This window comes from Nipponia nippon, unplaced genomic scaffold, assembly GCF_047370975.1.
Source record: "Nipponia nippon isolate SJK-2023a ecotype South Korea unplaced genomic scaffold, ASM4737097v1 scaffold_18, whole genome shotgun sequence".
Classification (NCBI taxonomy): Eukaryota; Metazoa; Chordata; class Aves; order Pelecaniformes; family Threskiornithidae; genus Nipponia; species Nipponia nippon.
The window spans coordinates 9,864,956-9,890,273 of record NW_028262334.1 but is presented as its reverse complement, the minus strand read 5'-3'; the positions used below and the strand labels follow the sequence as shown (position 1 = coordinate 9,890,273).

Sequence of the window (25,318 nt, the reverse complement as noted above, 5' to 3'; positions counted from 1 at the left end):
GCTTCCCCCCCCCCTTTCAAAGCAAGGCACCTACAGTCACTGTCACCGCTCTTGTGTGTGAAGGCTCAGTGAACAGCCCTCACTGGTGGATACGATGATTGATCGATAGACGCTGCCTCCTGCTGGCTTGGCAATTCCAGCTGGAGCGTTTCGGCTCAAAACCTGAGATCTATTTGAATAATAGCCCAAGAAGGGCTTGCAGTACTGCTGATACCATACCTGAGTGCTTTCCTTTCAACATAAGCTTACATTTTATGTCTTCTACCACTTCTTTGATGTTGTCTGATGTTAATCTTCAGTTACATTTGAACTTGGTTTTGTTAAAATATTTCACAGCCTAATGGGGGAACGTGTATTTGTTAAGGTGAGTCTTTGTTCCTGTGAAGATCTCTGGAGAGAGGACTCTGGCTAGAGCCTGATTCCTGGCCTTGCGTTCCCACTCCCGCCTGTCGGCAGGGCCGGGCCGTGGAAGAGAAGTCCCTTTGCCGAGTTCCACCCCGGCCTTCTCTAGGCTGGCTCTTTCCAGCACTGGGACAACGTGCCCACGTGTAACTCTCTTAGTGACGCTTCAGCAGGATCAAGGAGCAGGTGACTGCCGTCCTTGTGGTCTTCATCAGACTTAAAACCCTGGGGCGGATGATAGAACAACTCCTGAAAGGTTGATGGGCTTGTCAGTGCCTCTAGTTGTGGTGTGGCGTCTGTCATGGTCTGTGCCGCTCTAGCATTTAAAAACAAGCAAATACGCTGACAATGGCCCGATTTCTTTTTTTCTGATGCTTTGAATCAATGGCTAAAAGTGAACTCGGGATGAGTTAGTGGGGTTTTGAAACAGGTGCCTGGGATTGCCAACCTCTGGTCTTGGACGTGTCTCCCTCTTTTGATAAGAGGGGTGTTTTGAATGAGAAGGTGGAAGAAACGGCAAGAGAAATGCTGTGATGACTACAAGGATTTGAGACGGTAGTACTGTGGCATCCGTGTCCACGTTTTGTCCGAAGCAGGGGAGTGTCCTCGTGCCTGTGCAGCCATCGCCTTGCCAAGCTCACCCCGTCCTGTATTCAGGAGAGGTTCAAGTCTGATTATTTACCAGTCCTTCAAAGGTGGAAGACGGGACCCGCCTGTGGCTGTGGGAACGGGGGGGGGGGAGCAGGACCGGGCTGTCCCGAGGCTTCGCATCCCCCTCTCCTTGCTCCTTTGCTGTTGAGTTGAGGTTCCCATGAGCTGTTCTCAAATCGTGCGCTGCTGCTGCCTTTGGAGTGTTTGTCCTGCCTTTCCTTAAGAAGCTATACTGACAGCTTTTACCTAAAATAACTCCCCGTATTACCTCTTTACAATATTTTAATGGAAAATTCCTAGTTCGCAGGGTAGGGTCGCAGTATGATTCAGGACCTCGCCCTGCATTTTGAGATGCTGAAGCTGGAAGCACGCTTCCCATCCCTTCCCTTTGTGTGCGTTTGTGAAACGGCGCCTTCCTCCTCCCGGCTCGGGAGCGGGGGTGCTCGGGGCCCGGCTCCCCGCGGCCCGGCGGGGCTGGGGCTCGGCTCCCCGCGGCCCGGCCGGGGCTGGGGCTCCCCGGGGCTCGGCTCCCCGCGGGCGGGCGGGGCGGGGCGGGGCGGGGCGGGCTCCCGGGATGGGCGGCCCCGGCGGCGGGGCGGCCCTCGCCGCGCTCGCAGCCCCGCACAGCCGCAGCCGCGGGCAGGGCGGCGTCGGCGGCTGCGGGAGGGCAGCGCGGCCGGCGGCACCATGAGCACCGGCGTGCGGTACAAGAGCAAGCTGGGCAACCCAGGTGAGGCGGCGGGGGGCGCGGCCGCTCCGCCCCGGGGCCCGCCGCCGCCCGCGCCCCTCACTCTCTCCTCTTTTCTCTCCCCGCCGCCGGCCCCGCCGACCCGCCCGCAGAGGAGAAGCAGGTAGGTGGGCTCCCCCGCCCCGGCGCTGATGCGGCGGTGGGCCGCTGTCCCGCTACCGAGGCGCGTCAGGCTGGGTCCGTCCGCGAAACGGGCGGTTTGCCTCCTTCATCTCCCCGGGTTTGGGGCTGGGTTTCTTTTCTTTCGGTGCCCTTGGGTGTGTCGAGGGGGTTCGGATGGAGGAAGGCAGCGCCGGGGCTGGCGGAGGCGTTTCAGCATGAGGAGCACGTCTGCCCATCGCTCGCTCTTCCCTCCGCAGCACAGATGCGCAGGCACAGACCCAGTCCTGCCGCTCGCCGCTCCTCGCTGTAGCAGATCACGCCCTCGCAGGCGGCCAGGATCTGGGCGTGAGGGAACATCTGTTTTGCTTTGCAAAGCAAATAGCTATTTGGAGACATGCCTTTGGGTCCTGGAGAGAGAGGGGGGTGATGCAATCGGACGACATCGACAGGTTTTTTTGTTCACTGTTTGGTATTTGGAGGGGTTTAGGGCGTTTGGCAGGAAGAGGAATCCTTCTCTGCTGAGCTTGAATGTTTAGGTAAGGGGATATATCAGCAGGGTCCCATGCGTTCCTTAGCACCCATCATCCTGAGGTAGGCAGCGTCTGCTGCACATGGAAGAGCTTTTTTGTCTGACAAAGGTAGGAACGGAGGCGACGGTGAATGCAGCAGGGCAGTGCCGCGGGTCCCTGCAGCAGGAAGGAGTCCACCCATTCCCAGCTTGGCTTGCGCTTGCCTTTGGGTCCAGTCTTTCTCTGTTTGGGGCTCTAATTCCTTACGCAGCCAACACCTGACCTGCCGAGGCCGTGGTACCGCACAGCCTTTCTGGACCGCAGCAAAGCAGACTAGTTTTGTAGCAGCTTGGGCGTTCGCCTGGCCGCTGCATAGGTGTTTCCCTATATAATGCAGGCTTGGGCACTGTGCAAAGGCACCTGTGCGTTTTTGTGAGCTGCTGATTGCGGTGATGAGAGGAACAAAGTAAATCCAGGGGTAACAGGATAATGGGGTCATCGGGTGCATTTTTCCCAAGCTACTTAGAGTTTTGCTAGTATTTTGTAGTTATTTGTGAGTATTGCTGTTAATTCTTGTTTTATTTCTGGAGGGAAACAATCCAGAACGTGTTCTGAAATTGTAGAAAATTCAGTGTAAGCAGTGAACTGGAGAGGAGCTTTGTGACCCCCCCAGAAACGTGCTGTTGTTTAGTTCATTTGCTTTTAGATAAAGAAGGAAGCAGGTTATGTATAAGGCTCCTTTCTGCTCGTTCCCCAGAGGGAAGAAGCGCGGTAGAGATCAGAGTAGTCTGTTGTAGATGCTGTCATAATTCCTGAAGGCCCTTGTCACGCTGCATAGGCGGGAGCGGGCCGGAGTCTGCGCCCCAAGGAGTTCGTGGCTGCGGGAGGGCGCAGCGTTCTGCGGGGGCAAGGGAGGTCCTGCCTCGGACGCGCGGGTGCCGGCCCCGGCGCCCGCCCCGGTGCCCGCCTGTCTTGCGCTGAGCGTGGCGCGGGTCTTGCATGACGGAGCACAGTTCACTATGGATTTGTGCCAGCGGTGTTACTTGTGGATGGTGGAGGGAAACCAAGCTGTGAATACAAGCAATCTGTTAAAATTAAAGCGAACGTACAAAAACACAAATGATCTTTATTTAGCATCCTTTGGGAGCAGGAATTTTCTTCCTGTGCTGCCTCGTTCTCATCTACTCGCTTCTAGCAGTAGGTAACAATTGAAAAGGTTTCCTAAGGCTGTAATTCTCGCCTGAACCAATTTTTCAAAATGTATTAGAAAAGCTATTTTTTATGAATAGTTGGGAAATGAAGTGAGCTTCTGAGAGCGCAGTACAATAGACTGCATGTAAGTAGAGTAGCCTTCAGTAAAATCTTAATAATATTGATGACTTACTGAGTCCAAAAAATAGAACGACGTGGTGTCAAAGAAAGTGTCTTCAGTTTCCCTCATAGCGTAGCCGGGGCTGATGCCTTGTCTGGGTCCAGGGGATTCTGGTTTGCTGGGTGGACTCCTAAGTGCTACCATTTATGAAGAAAAAATAACGGTAGATTCTCCACCTCTCAGATTTCCAAGGAATGACCTCTTAATTGGTGTATTCGGCACCGAACTCGCGTGCCGTTGAAGTCAGTGGGGGTTTGATGCTGGTCTCCGTGTGCAGAGCATCCAGATTTCCAAGGGGAAGGGCTGTGGTTTAAGACCCTGGACTGGGGGGAGCCAGTTTCTGGTCTGAAGCTCTTTAGCAGGTTGCCTGGCTAGACCAAGCTCCTCAGTCTCACTGTACCTCAGTTCAGCACCTCTCAAAGAGGGATGGTTTCTTTCCTAGCAGTTTATATACCGCTGGAGCACTAAGAGGGATTCTCGTGGTGAAGCTGGGGAGGCCAATGAAGCAGTGAGTAACGTCCCACTTGCAGAAGAGTAGGCCCCGTGTGAGGGAAACCTAGCAATTTGTTGAAAGAGTATTGACTTGAGAACCAAACAGGGCAAGTGCAGCAGAGGGACGCTCTGCCAAAGCCCGATGCGTGGCTGTGGGAGGTGAAGCCTCCCAAATACCTGGTTGAACTGGAGTCTCCTGGCACGCTCCTGCAGAGCATGCCTCCTAGCTCGTGGTGGTGGCGTGCGTTTGGTTGGGGTGTTACCTTGCCCTGTCTCTGAAGCTGGCTCCTGCTTATTCGGGCCCGTGTCTCTCATGTTCTTTGAAGTCATTGTTTCCTTTTAAACCAGGAGGATGGGAACCTCTCCTTCCCAAGCTGATCTCTCCCCGCCCCATCCACTTGCAAAGTTGTTTGGGTGTGGGAGCAGAGACTATCTGGTGGATCCAGTTCCTTCAGTGGGTTTGAAATTACAGGGCTGTGCCTTTTGTATTAATCTTGGTCCTTTTTTCTACTTCAGCATATTTTGAAGTGGTCTGCTTGTCAGTAAAAATACATATTGGGGGGTACTCTGTATAGAGAAGATGCTGTGCAAAAGGTAGTGTGGTCAGAGGAATGGTTTCAGTGCGATTCTAGGTGTTGAGAACTCCTGAGTTCGTTCCATTTTTGTCTTAGTTTTAGAGAATCTGGGTTTTATATCTTAAAAATTTATATTCAAACTCCTTTGCTTTCTTCTTAGAAAAAAAGAAAGAAGCACAGATTTCCATCGTTCCTGGAACAGTAGATATTACAAGAGCAGACATGTCTTCCATTTAAAATGGCAACCGTGCCAACACAGAGCATCATTTTAAGGTCAACCTTCAACGCTAGCCTCGCCTGCCAGAGGACACTGGCTGATGGAAGTCCCCTCGTTCCCTGTTAATGTGCGCTGAACCACCTCCTCCTTTGCTCTCTTGTGCATATGGAGAGAGAAGCCCAGGGGGACTTACAAGAAACGCGTAGCCCCCTGAAAAGCCTATGCTCTGCGCAGTGCAGGGGTACCCAGGGTATTCCCAGATGCTGCCCTGGGCACACTGAGGACCGCTCCAGTGCAGGCAGCTGCTGATGAGAAAGAGCAGGTTAAGAGGAGGAAGGAGCGGAGACTCCTGTGTCTTGAGCTGGTTGAGGATGACCTTAATGCGACCCTCGATTTCTGTGTAGATACCTATGTGGTGAAAATTGATTAGCTGAGTTTTGTGAAATATGTGATGAAAAGTATCATGTGAGTGACAGGTTCCCTGGTACAACTGTACAACGAAGACCAGGTCTTTACAGAACCCCCTCAAAGTCTGTGCTGGAGCAGCTTGGAGGATTTAACAGCATTGCCATCTTTCAGCTAACTGCTTTTCCTTAAATTAACAGTTCTTGCAATCCTGTGACGAGGGGAGAGTTCTTCTTTCTTGTGCCTAGGCTTGTGCAGAAAAGCATGGAACCTGGAAGGCAAAGAGAGTACCACTGACTTTTAGTGTCCTCAGAGTTACTATATTCGTGATTCTTTGCGTCATCAGGAGTGGCAACGTGGGTCTGCGTTCCTGTGCTGTCTGTCGTGCTCTGCATCACTTCAGACAGGGTGGTTGTGGTGAGGGTTTTTTCGCTAGGAGAAAGCCAAATTGTGTTTGCAGCTGGCGAGTGGGATATTTCCCCACAGCTGGAGAGTCTCTCACTGTGTCATAGATCGCCCTGGGTGAGGCTGTTTCTCTTTGACTCCCCATGTTAATGTTTCTTCCAACCCCTGTGTTTTCCAGCCCTGGTCTTGCATCCTGGCTACCGCGATGCGCCTGCCAGAAAGGGAGTAGCAAATTAGTCACAGAATCTGGAGGTAAATACTGGAAACACTCTTAAAGCAGCACATCTCTGCTTGTTTTTCTGATGTCCCAGTGTATCTTGGCCAGACGTAGCATAGGAGTGGAAGCTTTTACTTCTCTCTAAAAAGCCTTGTGTCGTTCGTTAATTTTTTTTGGCCCATTTCAAAAGACAACGTTGGTCCCTTGCCCTCCAAACTGGTCAAGGGCTCAGTGCTCAGAACAGCGTGTCAGGAGCTGGGTGGAACGGCAGCAGGTCAAGAGGTTCAGCCCTGCCTGTCCTTCTGCTGCGCATCTGTCCAAACACTCCTACTGCAGGAGGCCCGTGTCGCACCGATGGGCTGTTCTGGGCTGGGGAGGGGAGTCCATCCTGGGCACTTTGACTTTTTGGTTTGTTTTTTTTTCCCGTTCTTTGTCTGCTTGGCTTCTTGGAAAAGGGCTGTAAAAGGAGGTCAGCACATGGACTGCATGGTGAAACAGAACTGCTGGAGAGCTGGGCACAGAATCTGCCGCCTGCTGCTGCTGCTGCTGCTGTCTCTCTTCAATTATTTATGCTCCAAATGGATAAAATGGTCGTTAGCGCAGGGCAGGGGAGAGGTTCAGCCCTCTCAGTGCGAGTGGCAATCTGCAGTTTATGAAAAGGAGAAGTGAGTGTTTCCTGCACAGGGATTTTCATCCCTTGAATTTCCACAAACTGCTCAGCTACTTGTGTGCGAGTCCAAAATTCTGCTGCTCTTGCCTGAATTGCGCAGGGCTGTTTCGGGGACGTTAGCCAAATGTGTAAGTGCAACAGATGATGTGGCCTGATCCTTGCTGCTGCTAACAAAGTAGGAGCAACCTTCATTTAACCCCAAGACATGCTTGTGACACTTGCTCAGCTGCTGGGTTGCAGCCTGCTGGGGCATTGCAACAGGCAGCTCGCAATTGCAGAGGTAAAATGTTGCTGCCATCTGAATGAAGGAGAAACCCAGTCCCTGGATGCTTTTAGTCTCCAAAGTCAAGGAGTCTCTTACAACCTCTTAACACTCTCAGAAATGATCCCAGCTTCACACTGATGCCATTCTTCATCTGATTGTTCTAGAAAGAAATATAAGAGGGTTGTGCCAGTTCCCTGCAAAAGCTGAGGAAAGGCAAGTCTAGAGGGAGAAACAGCTGGTGGAGTTCAGCATCTTCTAGAGCCCGTATCGCCCGCCCTCAGCTTCAGCCTAAGCTGCTCTTCATTACATACCCAATAAAACGGACATCTTGGGAATCCAGGGGAGGTTCCACGTTCAGCCAGCTGGTTGCTCGCTGTGCCAGGCCAGGCTGCGTCCCTGCTGTGTATCTTCAGAGCTTTGCCAAATTAGTTTTAAATGTTTGGTCCGAGGGGTTTCCCCAGCAGTTTTGGGACACTGCACTGCCCACAGTGGTGGCTCCTATAACCACGCTGCAGCTACTGCACTCGTGCGCTGAAACCAGGCCTGGAGAGCTCTGCCCCATCTTGAATGCTTCAAGCACTTCTTGCTGAGGTATCTCTTGGCTAAGCCAAGAGGGTTTCTCTCCTGTTGTTTCTCTTCCAGTTCAAGTGGCTTCTCTGTTGTTTTTTTCCTGGATAGCAGAGCATGAACCGGAGGGCACCTTCTTTGCTTGCCTGACCGACACTAAGACTTTGTCCCCTTCTTGCCCAAGGCGGAGATTTCCCTAAGAAAGACAGTGAAACCACACAGAACAGTCCTCTAATACTCATGAACGAAACATGTGGCATCTCTAATACGTTGTGCGCCTGCAGATTGTCGTGAAGTGTATGCAAGTTGTTTCATAGCATACTGGAGTAATTCCCATATGGGATGGATTTTGTCTGTGTGTGTGTATGTCTACAGTGTGGTTAGCCTTGAAGCGCAGGAAAAAATGTTTGTCTGCTGTTACACATTCCTTTTCTCCCAAAGAATTGTCCCTGGAGCTGTGAAGAGGTCATCTCGTTCCCACAAGGGTGTTCAGGAGCTGGATTTGTGTGTGGTGCATCACAAGAGCTGGGATCGGATCCCGGAACATGTGCTCCTTATCAGCCTGGGTGCTGCTGTTCATCCACGACTTGGTATCCCAGAAGCAGTGTCGAAAATGAACAGTGGAAGGTGGCACCGAGTGTGCAGAGAGGAAGGGTTTGTATGTGCAGTGCTGCCTGTAGGGGCTGGGCTGCAGAAAGTGGGAGAGACTGTCTATCCCTCCTGACTCCAGTAGGAGTCCTTTCCGTTTTGAGGGCTGAACGGGTTAATATTCTTAATTCCTTCTCTCTTGCGTGAGTGTATTTCCAGTGCATTAATTGAAATCTATTATGGCCTGCTAGCATTCCGTTCGAGGCTGCGGTGCCTCCCGTCTCCCAGCCCCTACCCATGCGGCTGGTACACCCAGCAGCGTCACAGCGGCCGCGTGCTGGAGGCTGCAGGGACCGGCTTGCCGATGAGCAAAGCTTGGCAAAGTGTTGGCCAAGAGCTGAAGAGGAAGTGAAACCCTGCACAAGCATCTGCAAGGGTGTGATGCCAAGAGGAGGAGAATTGTTTCGTTTCAGGCTTTAGTACAACTGTCCACTCCTGAAGTCAAAAGAAAAAAATTTTAAAAAGGAGAAGTTGAGGCCGAAGTTCAGCTCCGGAAGAGGGATGTAGCTGTGCTGTGCAGGGCAGCACAGGGCAGGGATGCTGGAGATGGCAGACACCTCTCTGGATGCAGCTGTGCAGCCTCCAGATTGCATCAGCTGGGTGCCATGCTGTGGCAGCGAGGGCGAAGGGGGGCTCAGAGCTAATGCTCAAGTGCGGCGTGCTGGAGGATCTCGGGCTGTGGTTCGTGCTAGCTGAGGACGGGGGGATGTGAGCCAATGCAGCTGTAAGTCAGTCAGGGGTGGGAAGCTCTCAACAGAAGTTAACTCCAGTTCTTCTCTCACCCCTTAAATTTGGGCTGTTTTTCTGCACAGGGGCACTAGCTGACAGCAGTAACAGCTGGTGCCAAGGCCGAAGTGCTCACCCTGAAGTTAGCTGATGGGGAGAGAGGAGCAGCGCGGCGGCTGACCCGTCCCTGTGTGCCACTGTCTTGGCTGTACTGCGCGGCTGCTCGGAGCCAAAGAGCAGGAGAGCCGAGGGCCTTCGCTTGCCAGCTTTGTTCAGCCTGGCTCTTTGCTCTTCCTAGGAACTTTGGGAGTGCCCTGTTTGTTTTGAAGCTCGTTATCGAGCGTGTCCAGGGTGTGCGTATGGAGCCGGGATGGCCTGTCTCTGCCTGACCCCACCCGGGGCGGCCGGTGCCGCTCTCCCAGAAGGGCTCCTGGCAGGGCGCACCGGGAGCTGGGAGCGCAGGCTGAGCAAATAAACCGCGGGATCATGAGTGCTAGCTCCTGGAGAGTGGCCACGGGGAGCGAGCCCATCCCGCCGACCTCTGGACATTCTCAGTGCAGAAGCAAGGGAAAAAAGATCCACTGAGCTTGTGGGAAAAGAGGCTCCAAGAGCTTAACGTCTTCCTTCTGCTTTCTGGGAGGCAAAGCCCGTGGTGGTACAGCTGTGGTCGGGGCTCCAGTGGCTATGTTTCATTTTTCCTTGCAGTCCCCTGGTGCTTGGAGCTGTGCGAACACACATGAGAGCACAGGCCAGGCCTTTTACTGCTTTAGTTTCTATTGCAATTATCTTTAAGATTACTTCCCAGGCAAGTCACTTCGCTTTCAGCCTTTTTAACGTCTCCTGGCTATTTCCTCAGTGTGGGAACTATTGTAACCCTGCCTGCCGCACTGAGCTCGTTCTTGCTGTGATACACACACATGAGGTTCTCTTTAGATCCTGCAGTCTTACATCCACTTTTATTTTCAAATAAATTACATACTGCATAAATTATATATTAAGGTGAAATATGAGTCACAAAGGCATCTGCTATCTCCCTGTCCTACCTACGTTGTCCCCTTGGCTGTGCTGTCTTTGTAGTTTAAAGCTCTCCTGAGCCTCTGCATTGAGTATGAAGTCGTGTGAAGTCCTGGAAATGCAGATGAGCGGTATTGGAAATGCCCATCTGGACCAATGGTAATTTCCCTCTGCCCAAGGCCTGCTGTAAAAAACGTCTGGGAGGTTTATGGCTTTTAGGATTCTGTCGATTCTTAGAGGCTCCTGCCGCTCAGAGGAGCTGATGCCAGCTGGGACCAGACAGTAATGGAAGAAGCATCGCAGCCTTCAGGAGCTGGTATTTGCCCTGTTTTGTAGGCAGCGGGCTGAATCACGGCAGCGGGGGTTAAACGCCAAGTGGTGCTGCTGGCCTGCAGCAAAGCCTTGCTGCTGTGGTTGCACAGTGCTGAGATGAGCAAGAGTGTGTCCTCACGACAGCAAGCGAGATGCTGTCTGAGAGGATCTCTCGGCTCCCGGCGGCTGCGCTCGCAGTCCCGACTGCATAGCTGGTTTCTGCGACACAGCCGGAGCAGCGCTCTGCAGCCCTTCGCTGGAGCACGCAGACGGGAAACTGCTCCTGTTTCCCTCCCGAGATTAATACCTTTGCTGTTTGTCTGCTTACTTTAAAGAGCTCTCCTCCCCTTGAAAGGAGCCCTTGGCAGAGCGTGTATTTGTGAGGGAAGTGGGTATTGGAGAGGACAGTTATTTAACAGGACTTGGTGCTTTTTCTGAGCAGTTAATCCAGGCACGTGCTTGGGAAGGACTCCAGGTCCACTGAGCAGCCGAACGCTCTGGATCTGCTCTAGTCTGCGGCAGCCCTGGGGCTGACGCTTCAGAAGCTCAGACCAGGCCCACGGAGCCGAGCAAGTTAGAGGTACATTTTCTGTGGGCACTCCAATCCAGTCCCATGGATCTGTTTGGGATCCTGCTAACCATCCCTGTGCAGCGGGAGCGTGTCCTCTCCTCACTTGGGTAAGCCTCATCTGCCCTGCCCCACCTCGCTCAGCTCACACCAGGTTCGTGGCATTTGACTTCACAGCAATTTAAGTAAATCAGAAGTGACTGGATGGAGCCCAGCGTTCCTCTTCCTCAGTGCCTGCTCTATTCAGCCTGCTGGTCCTTGACCAGAAAGGCTGCATGCCATCTCATAGCTGTGTGATGGCATTATTTTCAGCAGCTCTCATTCATGTCAGTGAAAGCCTTTCTGTTTGAGGTGGTAGGGCCGGTCCTCAGCAGCTGCTCGGGGGCTCCGGCCGGTGCCAGGCGTTTTGCTGCCCGGTTTGAATGGCCAGTGTCATCTGAACATCTGCCTGCCCCTCCCGCGGTCGTGCTGTCACGGGCAGGTGTCAGTCAATAGCAGAATTGTTCTCTTGGTAAACAAGTGATGGTGTTATCGGAGCTGCCCTCCGCGCAGCAGCAGCCCAGCGTGTGCGTGGGGTTGCTAACGAGGGAGATCGTGGGGCTTGTTAGTCTGAAAGCTTAATGAACCATCCTGTGTTCCTTTGCAAAGTGTGTGGATGCTTCTTCACCTGTGCTCTTCCTCTGCTGCGTCTTGCACTCGGGCCTGTTTGGTACCGAAGTGTATCCCTGCGAATTAGAGCTCACGGCACAGATGTGGGCGTTTTGGAGGGCTCGGATCCCACCTATCGTGACATTAATGACAGCGGACGTCCAGGAACCGTCTGGCTGAGACCCCCGCTCTTGCTTCCTCAGACACCCTGCGTGCGCCCGAGGGCTGAGCTAACTTATGGCTCCAGTGAATCCATGTGTATTGGGCACCCAGAGCCTGTCCCCTGGAGGTTTAGGGCTTTCCCTTCATGACAAATAACTATTTTTCTTTCTTATTTTTCAAAAAATAAAATAATTAGGGCATCCACCCACCTCTTGGCTGGCATCCTGCAGTAATAGGCCAGCATGTGTTTTCTCCAGTGGAGGAAAGCAGGTCTTGCTTCGTGTTCGTAAGGCAATGGTTTATAAATGAGCCTGAAAAGAACACTGATTTCCCCACTTAGAGCAAAATTTCTTAAAGCTGAGCCATGAATTTGGCCTGATGCTGTTGATTTGGTCATGTACAGTGGGAATAGCCTGTTCCAGAGGTGTGCAGGTGAGGGAGCGTGTTCCCTTTGTGCACGTAAAACCAGACTTTCTCCGTCCTTGCCCTGTCCCTCGGCACTGGAGGTTAGAAATCCTCATGTTACAGATTTTTCTTTCCCTTCTTATCCCCCTGAGGCTGGAGATAAGAAAGGAAAGAACTTGACTTTGTGTAGTCTGAGGGCACGCGAGGCTACTGCGGGCCATGGGGACAGCCACGTCGGGGCAGAGCCGTGTCTCTGGGTTAAGCTGGTTTTTTTGGGGTTGGGGACTTGGAGGAGGGCTGCCGAGTCTGGCCAGTACACCGTGATGTTCAGCATGGCTGTGAGGGGGTGGCACGTTTCTGACAGGCCTGTGACGGGCAGCGGGCGAGATCCCACAGCAAAGCATGGCTAGAGGATAAATCCCAGAAAATAAATCGCAAGAGATCGCTGTTTGGCCTGGCAAGTCAGAGCCCAGTCTGGGAGCTCAAGAAAATCCCTCCCCGTTCTGCATGTGACACTGGTTCTGGGATTTGTTTGGAGATGGTTAGCCTTGGAATCTTAACAAATACAAAGGTTTGACTTCATGCTCTGCTGCAGGTCCCAAGAGCTACTCGTGGGTATCTAATCTGGTTTTGCACCCTGTTCTCGTTAAAGGGCTGTGAGTGCCAGGTTACCCTTGGCCTGCTGCGGCTGTCGCTTGGGCTGACGTTGCATGGGGTGCTGGCTCTCCGCTGCCCTATCGACTGGGCTGAGTGTTCCTCATCCTGCCCGCGCCTCCGCCTTACCTACGTGGCTGGTTCCGTTTTGTCTGCATTGCCTCGTAGGAAAGCACAATCTAGCAAATGCAATTTTTCTACTCCATTGCTTCCAAGTTCTTTCTAGCGTTGGGTATTGCTGCGCCTTGTGTGTCCAACAACCGCAGCGTTTACAGTCGAATGACTTTCTGTCTTGTCTAATATCTTCTTTAGTCCAGTTTCGTTTCTCTGACTTCCAGAAAGCCATGATAATAATTTCAAAGGTGACATTTCCATGAACTCTGCTCTTCCAGCGCCTGCTGTGTTAACATCTCCCATCTTACATCTCGTGCACTGTACCATTCTTATTATTTTCAGGTGGAGCCCAGAAAGAAATGGATGAAGTTGGCAATACCACTAAAAAATCCACAGCAGCGAGGAGTTTACAATTAGCTGTTCCTTCAGCTCAGGACTGTATTAATGAGTCGCTGTTAACAGTTTTGCTACAGGGCAAGTAGAGATTATTGATGACTCTAATTGGATAAACTTTATGCTGGAAATCAAGACTGAAATAGCAGCAAGACCAGCGTCACAGCAATGTTACCTGCAAAGAACGGATGTTATCGAGAACCCGGTTTGTTCGGTGGGACCAGGCTGTGTCCCTGATGCAGTGACATTAGTTATTCAGCTTGGGGCACGAAACTTTTGTGATTGCTTTCTCACTCAGTTTTTCAGGGGAGAAATTGTTATCTTCAGGTGGGAAAGACTTTTAGGAGGAGTGGAGCAATATGATTCAGAACGTGTGTCCTTTAATGACCCTCTGCAAGATGTAGGGCTTTGGTCCCCATCTCCTGCAGTCCAGTTGTGTGCTAAGGTTTGTTCCTAATGCTGTGATTTTTGATGAGGAGAGAGGAAAAATGGCGTGCTCAAATCCGGTGAAAAATACCATCCCTGAGACTTTGTCAGGATGATACCAGTATTCCAGGTCTGTCCTGGTCAAACTGGGTTGCCTGGTGTGGCTGCAGTATTTTATACTGAATTATCACTGGTGAAACTTGCCAAAATGGCAGACTTGGGTTGTAAACCCCATGCCTTTTTGGGAGGATCATAACAGCAGCTCTGATGTTCTCGTTCCTAGCGCTAAGCTCAATGGGGCCTCGTGGCACGATGGCAGGGTTATGGGTGTTTGCGTGGCGATGGTATCTGAAGCCCTCTCCTGGGCCACAGCCCTGCAGTTTCGCGTAGTGCCGGCCCAGAACTGCGGGCTCTCCCTGCCCCAAGCGAAGCGATCCCGCTTGCAGTGCCTCTCAGGCTGTCGGCATATTCCGGATTCACCGAGGGGCTGACACGTTCCTCTGGTCCGGGTTGGTGGTGTGGAGATGAAAGACAATAGGATGAAACATCGGCCTTTCCACAAAGGCCATTGTGCAATATAGTTATTTTAAAGGCAAATTTTTTAGGCAGTTTGCACTAATGCAAACCAAGGGCCAGCTTCCTTTAAATATAAATAAAAGTGCCCAAGTCCTTTGAAACTGAGAGGTGCTAGGCGCCTCCTGTATTCTTATAACTTTGGCTCTGGTGAGCAGCCTCGCCGCTCTTCTCCCCCCCATCCCTCTAGCTTACTTCAGTGGCTGCGTAGCCAGAGCTCTCGCCATCCCCCATGAGCAGGCTGCTGCAGAAGAATTTGCACACCTGGTGCCAGGCTTACAGTTGCCTTTCATGTGCTGTGGTCCATGGATTAGGTCCAGGAAAGGGGCTAGCAAAGGAAAACAACTGGGAAAATACTGCAGGAGGTAGGTTCCAGGCTGCTCTGAATGGCCCTTTCATCTTCGTCTCAAAAAAATCAGTAAGAGCCGTAGCTCTGTGAAAATGGCTTTGAAAGGATCACAGCCATGCTCAGGCATGATAGACCCGTCTAACATTTTGGTTTCTTTATTGGAACTGAAACTTTTACAATGCTGCTTCTTTTTTAGGGACTTTGTTTGGCAGAGAGGCTCCATTGTGGATTAGGGTTTTTAACATCTCATCCCACCGTGTTTCTTTTGAAATTTGTCCTCTTTATCCTCCTCCAAACTCTTCCTTAAACCCCTCCTGTGTGTGCGTTGCAGCAGGTCGCTAGCGGGCGAGCACTGTTTATCACACTAGCTGTGCGCCTGTTAGTTTTCTTGTATGCTTCTGATGCAAGCCCTTTGGGGCCGGGACTGCCTTTGTGCTCCGGTTCCGCGCCCTGCACACGGGGATGTGCTCTCCCGGAGCGTGTAGCTGACTGCAATCCGCTCCCCGGATGGCAAATCAGGGGCTGAAGGGCTAGGCAGTGCTTTACCCTGGGGCTGGATGCTTCTGCATCCCCTGGGCCAGTCTCTGCTTCACTTACACTCATCACAGCGTGAAAAACTCACACAGGCTTTGCCATCGCAGATCTCCTCTTCCCTTCTGCAGTGTTGATAATTGAGGCCATTCTTGCCTGGTTGAACTCCTCCGGTGCCTTGCCCTTTCTGGATGTGCCAGTGACAGCGAGGGTGGCAGGGCCAAGAGTCTGAGAGCAGTGCAGCAAAGCAGCTGTTTGCTGTAGCAAGAACATCTGTATTGAGCGGGCTCCCAGCAGTTTGGGAGTGGGTGCTTTCACCTTTAAAATCCACCTCTAAGGCTCTTGTGTAAACAGTGAAATAGGATCTGCTCCCAGGGGAACAGTTTATATAGTTAAATCTAAGTATTCCTGGAAAAGGAAAATACAACCTTCGTCATCCCTAACTCCGCCAGGGCACTGGTGTCCTTACGTCTGTGGAATTCCTTGGCATAGAGGAAGCCTGGTTTGCCTGGGAAGAGAGTTTTCTCTTGAATTAGGCTACTTTCTCTTGCTCTTCGTATACTAATGATTTCACATCGTCTCTTCCGTATCCTCAGATCTTGCTGTCCAGAATATTCAGCGGTCCCTCAGTGAATCTTTCCAGCCTATAGTTTTGGAAAATATAGGGTGTGGTTTTGTACGTTTACCTGTATCTTATCTGTGAGTTCCTCAAATACAGTACAGTCTGATTCTTATTAAGCTGCCCTGAGTGAAGCCTTTTCTTTCAGTCTGAATGGCTTTTACCTGTATGTTGAACAATTTAAACATTAAAAAAAGAAAAACAGAAAAACAACGACATATATGAAAACTGTGGGAGCATCAGTGCATGTCTGCTCTCACTTGCAGGATTATTCGTGTACAGTTGTTTGTGGGCAAAATGGTTGTCCCTTCCTGCACACAAGGAGCAGCTGAGTACTGGAAAAGGGTGAAGCTTATAGCAAGCAGGAGTCTCCTACAAACGGTGTTGGTGGGGTTTTTTTGGGCCAGAGAACGTGGCTCAGAGCTCTCCAGGGTGTCTGGGTGCAGGGTGAAGAGCACGACCCTTCCTGAATGCCTTCCAGCTCGGCAGGCATCGCTGGCCCAGCCAGGGCCAGTGTGGGCGTCCGTAGGGAAGTTCTCCCCACTGCTGCTTTAGAGGTGGCAGAACTGAAGCCCAGGACATAACACCTCCGTCTAGAGGCATGTCTGTTTGGAGGCCACGATTTTTAGGGATACACAGCAGCTACTTTGATGAAGGAGTGGCTCCGTTCCTCTGTGAGTCAATCGCGCCACAACTGAAGCTTCCCAGAGGCGTTTGAGCCTTGGGAATCCCCTTAGCCCAAATGTTCAACTTCAGACCTGTTCCCTCCATGTAGGGGCTGGCGTTGCTGATGTGAAGCACGCCCTGCTCAGCTCCCTGCCGTTGGAGCTCTCCCATGGGAGCCAGCAGGCGCTGCCCTGCGGGAGGGCTGTGGCTCCTCATCTCCCCGACAAGGCAACCTCTCTGTTGGATGTTTGCTTCCCCACCGTGTCCTCGCTGTATTGATGACTTCTGCTGGCATCTCGCCGAGTTACAGGTGTGAAGCCAGAACTGGCAGAAAGAAGCTGGTGGGAGTGCAGCCAGGTGGGAACAGCTCGCTGCTTCCTCTACTGAAACGTGTCTGTCCTGCAGCGCGTTTATTCCTGGTCCGTGCTGAAGGGGAACCACCTCTACAGCCCAGGTCTGTGCCTGGTGCCAGGATCTGAGAGAGGTTCCTTTCGCTGGTGCCCACTGCTTCTGGAAGGGCTGAAGCCCACAGGGAAGAAAGCTCTTGCTTTCATTGTGTTTTTGGCTGGTTCGTATCCAGGGCTGGCCTCTGGAAAGAGGCTGGGCAGCAAAGTGCTCTCTGGGAGAAGGAGTCGTGCTGTACTTCTCCCGCTGTTCAGCCCCAGGGGCGCTGTGTGATCCAGAGAAACCAGCACAGGATCGGCAGCGTGCATGGTCCTGGGTTCCAGTCTTCCATCTGCTTGAAGGAAGTCCTAGAAATATGCAGCACGTGATCCATAGCTGTGCACACAAGCATACTGTGCCCTTGCTTCTCTACCTGTTGCATTTGCAATAGCTCCCGTTACCCCATGGTGCTGAGAAGGTATCGTACCCAGTGTTGCTTCGGCCAGTTGCTGCTGCGGCACATGGGAGGCCAAGGCCATGTGCATGGGCTGCAGTTAGATTGGGTCCAAGCAGCGTATGGATCGCAGCAGCTGTATTTGCTGACAAAATGGCCCCATCCATTGGCTGCCGTTGCAGTGAGACTGGGAATTCTGGAAGAGACCTGCAAAACCTCAGTGCCTTCCTGTGTAGAGCAAAACCTGGGGTGAGGGGAAAAAACCATGAGCGTGTAGGAGGGAACTGTGTGACAGTGATGTGTCTTGGCCGTTACTGCTTGAGGCACTGTTGGGTACTGCGGTCGGTTTAGTGCTTCCAAGAATGAGACACTGATTTATCTGTGGTCAAAGTGTTTTTTAAATAATGCCACTAAACTGTCAGTCCGGTTTCTCCTGGCCAAGTGTGGCCATTGCAAGGCTCTTTTTCTTAGGACTCCCCTGTGCTGGTGACCTGAATTTCCATCCTCCTTGCTCAGCCTGGTTCCTCAGGCGTTGGGTTAAGTACCGCCTGATCCAGGTGGGAGACTCCTGCTGCCACCTTGGCCAGTGTGGCCACCTGGAGAGGCCACAGGGTTGTGGTGTCGGTGCTCAGTGCTGCGTGGATGGGATCAGCTGCCAGTACAAACCATTTCTAACACTACGCGCGTGGGGAGGAAGACTGGGCTGCTGCAGTGCAGGCATTTGAAGGCCAGCAGTTGGAGCTGGGCACAAGGTGGGGCGGCGTGGCTGAGCTAGTCTGATGGCACCAAGCTGCGACTTCTCCCCACTGCTCTGCTTGGGTTGGATTCGGGGAGCTGGGGGTCGAGCGTAGCCCTGTACAGCTTGTGCCATACCCTGCTATTAACTGAAAGCAGCTCGTGCCAGGTTTGTTCTTGCAGGGGAAGGAGGGAGGGTGGAGGCTTCGGATGGCAGCCGACGGGGAGGCAGAGATTGATGAAGTCTTGAGCTCTTAATGGGGAACATGCCCCGTTGATTTGGGTTTCCCTCCCCACCCATCCCGCTCTTTTTAATCTGTGGCACAGTCTTGAGAGCAGCTTGAGAACGGAAGCGATTTCAGACTGGAGGTGACCTCATCCGTCTCCAGCTCCGAGGTGGAGCAGCGTTTGGAGCCGCGGCCGCAGCTTGTGCCGCTCTTTGAACAGCGCAGGCACGAGCGGCTGAGGCTCCCGGGAGAGCCCTGTGCTTCCCACTCAGCGGAGTGCTCTTGGGGTGTATGGGGCAGGATCTCACCCCGAGGCCTCCTGCAGTCTGCCAGCCCCCTGAGCGTGGGTGTTGGTAAGACGCAGCTCCAGCCCTGCGAGGTCCTGGCATCTCACACCAGTTGCCGGGATTTAGGGCTGCTTGGTGATGTCTGAGCTGTTGGGCTGCTCTCTCCAACGGCTGTGACCTCTGTGGGGATGGGACGGGGCTGCGATGTGGCCCCTTTTGTGCTGGTGGAGGGAACGGCCCCGTGGAGGAGCAGCACCACCACTGGGAACCAGCCCTGTGCGTCTGCTCGAGGAAAGGGCTGTACCTGGGTGCTGGGCTCAGTGCTCCCCAGCCCCACGACTGAGGGGCAGTGCCCCGCTGCCGGGCAGTATGGCTGTGCAAGTGGGGTGGGAAGTGGGGATGGCCGTGGGGGTTTTGTCTGTCTGTTCTTGTCTTTCTGCATGCGAGAGGCAGGGGGAGGTAGGGAGGAGAAGACAGAGCAGAGTCCAAAAAACACAGCTGGACAAGAGGCATTTCTGGAAACGGCAGATATCGGAGCAGTTTCCTGATGAAAAGTTCAGGCCTGTCCTGCAGGGTGCTGAGCCATGCCCAGCTGGAAGATGTGCTCAGTGTGATCGTGTGTTGGTGCAGGAAGGTGTTGAAGGTGTGTGCGTGGATGGAAGAGTCCCTGCTGGGATCTTTGTATGGGAGGGCCCTGTGGGTCAGTGGAGAAGGGGATCAGAGCCCTCCCAGAGGCTTTGCTTTCTAGGAGCGGGGATGTCAGTGGGAGTGCTGAGGATCTGGACTGTGGGGTGGGAGCCAGCTGGGGTGTCAGCTCCAGGTTCCAGGCGGTGGCAGGGAGCTCGGGAGACCATAGGCAGGCGCTGCTTGCAGAAACTACCAGAGAATTCTCCTTCCTGACATGGCAAAGGGCCCTTCTTCCTCCTGCCCTGATTTCTGCTACTCTGAGATGGCCAAGATTTTCTCTTGCACAGTTGGAGCCTGGAGTCCTTCGACTCTGCCGGTGTCCAGCAAGCCCAGCTCTACCCTGGCTGCTGGAGCTGCTCTGCCAGGCGCAGCTCTGGACTTCAGTAAATGGCCGTGTGCTCCAGCAAGGACAGCTTCCAAGCGCCGTCTCGCAGGCCGTGTGGGGGAGTCCAGCCACTTCCCCTTAAGCCCAGTTGTCTTCTGGCTCGAGCTCAAGCTGAAGAGATGCTGGACTGTGGTAGGCTCTGGGTGGGAAAATAAAAGCAGTCTTTTCTCATGTCCCTGTGGCTGTGTGGCTGCGGAGGAAATTCCCTGTAGCTGGGTAGGCAGTGTTGGAGGGGGATAGGTTCACTGGAAGAATTTGCTTTTCTCTTGGCCTCATCCCAGGTGGTATAAAGACTCTTGCTTGGAGATAAATTCCCTCCCACTACTGCTAAATAGGGAGAGTTTAACCAGTCATGGGATCTAGCAAGAGACTTCCCCCAGCCCTCCTGCCTCTCTTCCCTGTTGCACTGGGAGCAGGGAGTGGAAACAGATGCCATCAAGACTGTCACAGTGAGGACAAGAGTTTACAGTCCCGTTTTCCTCCTTCCTGCCTCAGAGTTGTCTCCATCTCTGTGCATGATGGAACAATTTGAAAGTACATGGACAGGCAGGGATTTTGCACAGAAATGTCCCTTTTGTCCTCTCTGCTCAGCATCCCACAGCTGCACCCACGACACTGGAGTGCGGTGGCAGGTGACTGGCTGGCTGGGTGACAGAGGAGCTCTGCCATGTCTGTGAGACGGGGTTTGGGTCAGCGGAGCCCCATGGGAGGCTTGTGCTGCTGTCAGTGGTGAAGGACACGTGGTGCCGGTGCTCGCCGCTTGGCAGGGCTCAGGACCTTGGCAGTCCCCTGCCATCTGTGTGTGAGCCCCAGCAGCATCCAGAAAGGGGCCACTGAGCCCTGAGCCATGCCTGTTGCCGGAGTCAGGAGGGCACAATAAAGAAGATGTGTCCGGGCAGCAGCCTGGAATGGGCTCGTGTGTCGGGAACAAATGAGCCTTTGTACCAGGCGCTGCCTTCAGCGGGAGGTTTGTCAGCTCTGGAGCTGGGATGCTAATGCGGGGCTCTGTGCCCAGCCCCGCTGCATGGCTCGGGGCCTGCTCCCGGTTCAGGGCTAACCAGCAGCCTGGTGGCAGGGTCGCTGGTTCTGCCTTCGCTGTGGGAGGTCTTTGCAGCAGGTCCTGCTTGCCCGAGCACAGCTTTGCCCGTGGGCTGAGTAGCTGCAGGAGGCAGGACTCTGCTGGCCTCTCAAGTCACAGTGTTCGGCAGCCTGGCTGCTCTGTGCCCGGTGTGTGGCCTGAAGCCGAGTGTGAACAGGCTGTGTGTGTCCCCTGCAATGCGTGAAGTCCACGGGAGCGGCCTCAGGGTGGCTGGAACAGGCCTGTAATGGACCTGGATGGCAATGTCACTGTATCTGGGGCTTTGAGAAGTATCTCTTGGGAGCAGTTCAGCAGAGCAGGGCTGAGTGGGGCTGCTTGACAATATGTGACAGCAAAGCTAAGTCAGGTTGGAGAAGAAGTGAGGGAAACTCCTATGCTTGGGCCATTACACTAGGTACACTCGTTACAGGAGGATACGCTTTAGAGCAAGCTGTCTTTTCTGGCTATTGAGAATGGACTTGAGGTCTGTCCCCTGGGGTTCCTCTCCCCTGGCCAATCTCCCGCCTCTGGTTGCAGCATCGGTGCTGCAGTGCTGCGGAGCGGAACGTGGCCGTGCCTGCGGGAGGTGCTGGCTGGGTGATTCAGAGCTGCCCTCTCCAGGGGGGGTGAGGTTGGTGGAGGGGTATGCGAAACTGCAGATGGGCTGAGAAGCTGGTGATGGGACTGGGGCAGTAGGACAAGATCATGTTGGGAAGGATCCCCTCCGTGAAGCTGCGTAGGATGCTCTCGGCTTTTGATTTGGTGGCAGTTTTGTCCGTCTGGTTGCTGCTACTGCAGTACCACTGCCACTGCTGTTGCATTTTGTTCATGGTATGTCCTGATATTTCATCCTTTCTCACCTAAGAGCACTGTTCTCCAGGAAAACTCGGTTCAGCTCTCTCCAAGCAAGACTATGAAGATGTTGTTGGGAAGGAAAGGAGAACTTAGTGCACGTTCTGCTGCTCTCTGCCATGGTTGCGAATCCACCACAGGCACCAGCTCTTCCAAAGGGAGGAATTGCTGAGGGGAGCGTAATGTCTCTTCTGGCTCTGAAAAACACTGTGTGCGCTCAGAGAGGAAGCAGCAACCACAGGAAAAGGGCAGTTGCCGAACTCAAATTGCCAAGAATTAAGCAATCTGTTTCAAAGCATGAAACCTCCTGTTGAGCAAGAGGACTGTTTTCCCTCCCGAGGCAGGTGTGACCGGTAAAATGAGGTGGCAGAGTCCTTCGGCAGTTCAGCTGCCAGGCAGGGCCAAGGCTTCCTTAGCTCTCCTCACACAGGGTGTCTCCCGTTTTTATCCCTTTCCTCCTCTTGCTACCATTTTCGGAAGCTGCCTAGATGCTCCCATGCTACCCGTTGCCATTTTTATCTCCAGTCTGCTCTGTGCTTTTGTGCTGGCTAGGACTGCGCACGCACCGCTGGCACGTCTCACCCCTTTTTGGGACCGGTGGGTATGTGGTTGCCCTAAGTCGTGCATACGTAAAAATGAATACATGAAAAAGGAGTCTAGGTAAAGATTTCTCTGTGCAGCGCGATCTCTGCAGGACCCTGATACAGAAAGAAAGAGGGCCTGGTAGCTGTTAATTTTGGGATCCTGGCTTATCAGTGGCAGATTCCTTTTGGCTTTGTAGAGGGCAGACCAAGAGATATGGGGACAGCCGAGTCAACCCCTCCTCTGCTGCGGTGCCATACGGAGCAGTTGTGCTGCCTGCTGGGAGCAAGTTCTCTGTGCCCGCAGGGAGGTGGCTTGTGGGTGGGTGTATGACGGAGCCTGATAGCAAAACCAGAGTGGGAGGGCTGCCGTGCTTCCCAGGTGTGTGCTTTGCACAGAAGGGAGGTATGAGGTCACTCTGGGGAGGGCGAGTTTAGGCTGTGTCTGTCCCAGGCGGCTGGCTGTTCAGTCCCTGTGTGCTCAGGAGAGCGGAGTCTCTCTGGAGTCCTTTGCTCTGAGCCGCTCCTGCGAGCCAGCACCTAAGTGGAAACAGATGGCATCATCTCAGCAGTTAGCAGGAATCTCCTCACTGCTGCAGAACTGCTAATGAAGTTTGGGGCTGGACCGAAGCAGGCTGAGGCTGCTGTGCTGACGGGGCATGCCGGCTCAGGGCTCTGCGCTGGGCTGCCTGTTGTCACCTCTCTGCTGCAGAGCGCTGCGATTGCTGAGCCAGCCTCCCAGCCTGGCGAGCTGTGGTGTTCCCTGCAGCAGCCTCAGACAGGGTGTTCATCTGGGTACCGCACAGCCAGCAGGACCTGTCAGTGTCCGTCAGTCTTGGTAAATAATGCGTATGGGCATCCTTACTGTGAGTTCCAGAGCCTGCATATCACACCTGCATTATGGAAGGGCATGGGTAGCTCTCTGGTACCCAGCACAATCTCTGCTAAGACTGAGCCAGATACTTCTCCATCCAAGGAGGTCTTTTGCTCTGGTTCACTACAAACTCAGACTAACCGTTCTCATTTTTTCCCTACTGGTCAGCATCTCTGATCAGGAGAAGCAACACTCAGCAGTTACTGTTACTCTTAAGCTTGGAAGAAACTTTGTTTAAATAGCACAATTTGATGTAGATATTCAGTGACTTGAAGTTTTCTCCCGTCATCCCAGCATTTAACAAAACATGAATCTCCAGTGATGCTGCAGGGCACAGGGAAGCGGCGAGTTGTGCTGCAGAGGTGTAACCAGGCTTGGTGTTTGCTGGAGCAAGTAGATGGGGGAGAAGGGGAAAGAAAGGTGTCGGAGAGCATCTCTTGATTCCCTTTTTGATTATTCTGATGGCATCCTCCCCAGCCACGGCCTCGGTGTCTGCGCTGGCAGGGCACAAGGAGCGGTGTGAAGGCTGGGTGGCTGCACAGCCACAGGGAACTGCCGAACAGTCCTGGTCCCCAGCCTCCCTCCGTGGGCCTGAGCTGCACCAGCCTTGGGCTGTAAAAGTACTTGACAGTCTTTGGAGTGTAGGGCTAGTGCAACCATTTGCTGCCTTGCAGCTTTTTGTTCTTTCATGCAGCAAGCTGCCAGGCTTTCTGTCTGCCTGGCCGGTCCCACAGCTGCGTCGGTGGCCCACAACGCAGCTGAGCCGGGGACCTTTGGGTCAGCTGGGGCTGTACATCTCCTGTGAGGGGGATCTGTGGGGGAGCTGTAAATCCCAGCAGGACAGCTCCTGCTCTGCTGTCCTCTGTCAGGTGGAGATGGTGTGTCTGTGCATCTCTGCGGGTCCTGGGGATGCTTTTGCAAACAGCAGGGCTTCAGGGACCAGCACGGCTTCCCAGAGAGCCACTGCTTGGTGGCAGGGGAGAAGGACAGACATCCCGTGTGCTCAGTGAGGATCTCTGTGGATACTTCATCTGGGCACACGCCCCTGTGACAGACAGCTCTGTGTTGATTTACCCAGATTTCATGGTTGCTCTGTCTCTTCCTTGGGTGTCGTTTCCCGCAAGAGAGCGTTATGATCTTTTTCGGAAGGCATCTCACACCGTTGCTGATAATCAAGTGTGCTTTTTTAGTCCTTACCCGGAAGGAGTGTTTTGCACCGCTGCTCATAAATTGCGGTGTGCTGCAACCCCAGTGCAGCTGATTGATTGCTTATTCCTGCTGATTAGCTAATTGCTTCCAATTGCCAACAACATCACACTCATTTTCTGTGTCACTCGGAGAGAAGGGTGCAGGTGTGGGAGGGAAAGCCGTGTTTGCCAGGCTGAAAAGGACAAATGCTTCTGCAACGAAATACTCAAATGGTTGCGCAGTTCCCTCTGCTGTTTATATTGAACCCAGAGCAACATCCAGGGGAGGAAGGGAGCAGAATTTCCCTCTGACTAATGCTGCTGGATCGTGCAGGGCTGCGGGGGAACTGCCAGCCAGAGAAACCATCAGGAGGAAAAAGGAAAGGGAATCTAATTATCCATCTGCAGATACAGACACTAGTCCCGATGCAGGGCCCAGCCTCGGGCAGGCTGATGTGGGCAGCCAGGCTTGCACAGACTGGTCGTATGGCGGGCCTGGGAAATGGCCTCCCGGGGGTCCCCTCTGGGATGGCAGATGGTCAAGCACATGTCACAGGGAGCCGGTGAGACTGGAAGCCGCGTAGCTGCGTTCGCCGTGGACACTGCCCCGTGCTAGGCTCCGAGGGGCAGCACCTTGCAGCCAGGTATGGCTGCGTTGCATCCCGGTGGAGCTGGAGCATGCGTAGAGCTGCGCAGGTGCAGAGGGAGGAGGGTAAATGCCTGGCACCCTCTCGGCAGGCTCCTCTCGGTCGGGTGGGCTGGTGGTGCCAGTCTGAGGGTGAGGGAAGGAAGGTGGAGGTCGCTGCGCGCCTCTGCCATCTCAGCGAGCGTGCGCAAGGACGGTGCTTCGTGCGGCTGCGGAGTGACTGCGTGGGGGCAGCTGGCAGCAGGCGGGGAGGGCGAGAGACTGGAGCCTGGGGGTCTGAGCGCTGGATGGAGGCCTGCAGGAGACCCCGCAGAAGGAGGAGGTGCCTCTGCCTCTTTGTCATGGAAAGCAGCAGTCTGTCTGGCTTTGAAGGGTGCAGTCGGCAGAGCTTTATGGGGTTATTCCTCACACAGGCTGGGGCTGGCTTTCCTCTCCTTGAGTGCCTCCCAGGACTGAAGGTTGCTTTAGAGAGCTGCCTTTTTTCCCCCTTAACTAATGGAATTAAAAATGATCTGGTGAGCTAAGAGTGAGCTCAT

The 25,318-nt window shown here is 53.5% G+C and overlaps 1 protein-coding gene across 1 annotated transcript in view; it reads left to right on the top strand.

The window, feature by feature from the left end:
• Positions 1–1,881: 1,881 nt before the first annotated feature.
• SEPTIN5 (septin 5) overlaps positions 1,882–25,318 on the top strand; it is a 45,672-nt gene continuing 22,235 nt past the window's right edge. Inside the window, exon 1 of the mRNA XM_087754875.1 lies at positions 1,882–1,904. The gene's annotated coding sequence lies outside the window, so the exon portion shown is untranslated. The remainder of the gene's footprint in view (positions 1,905–25,318) is intronic.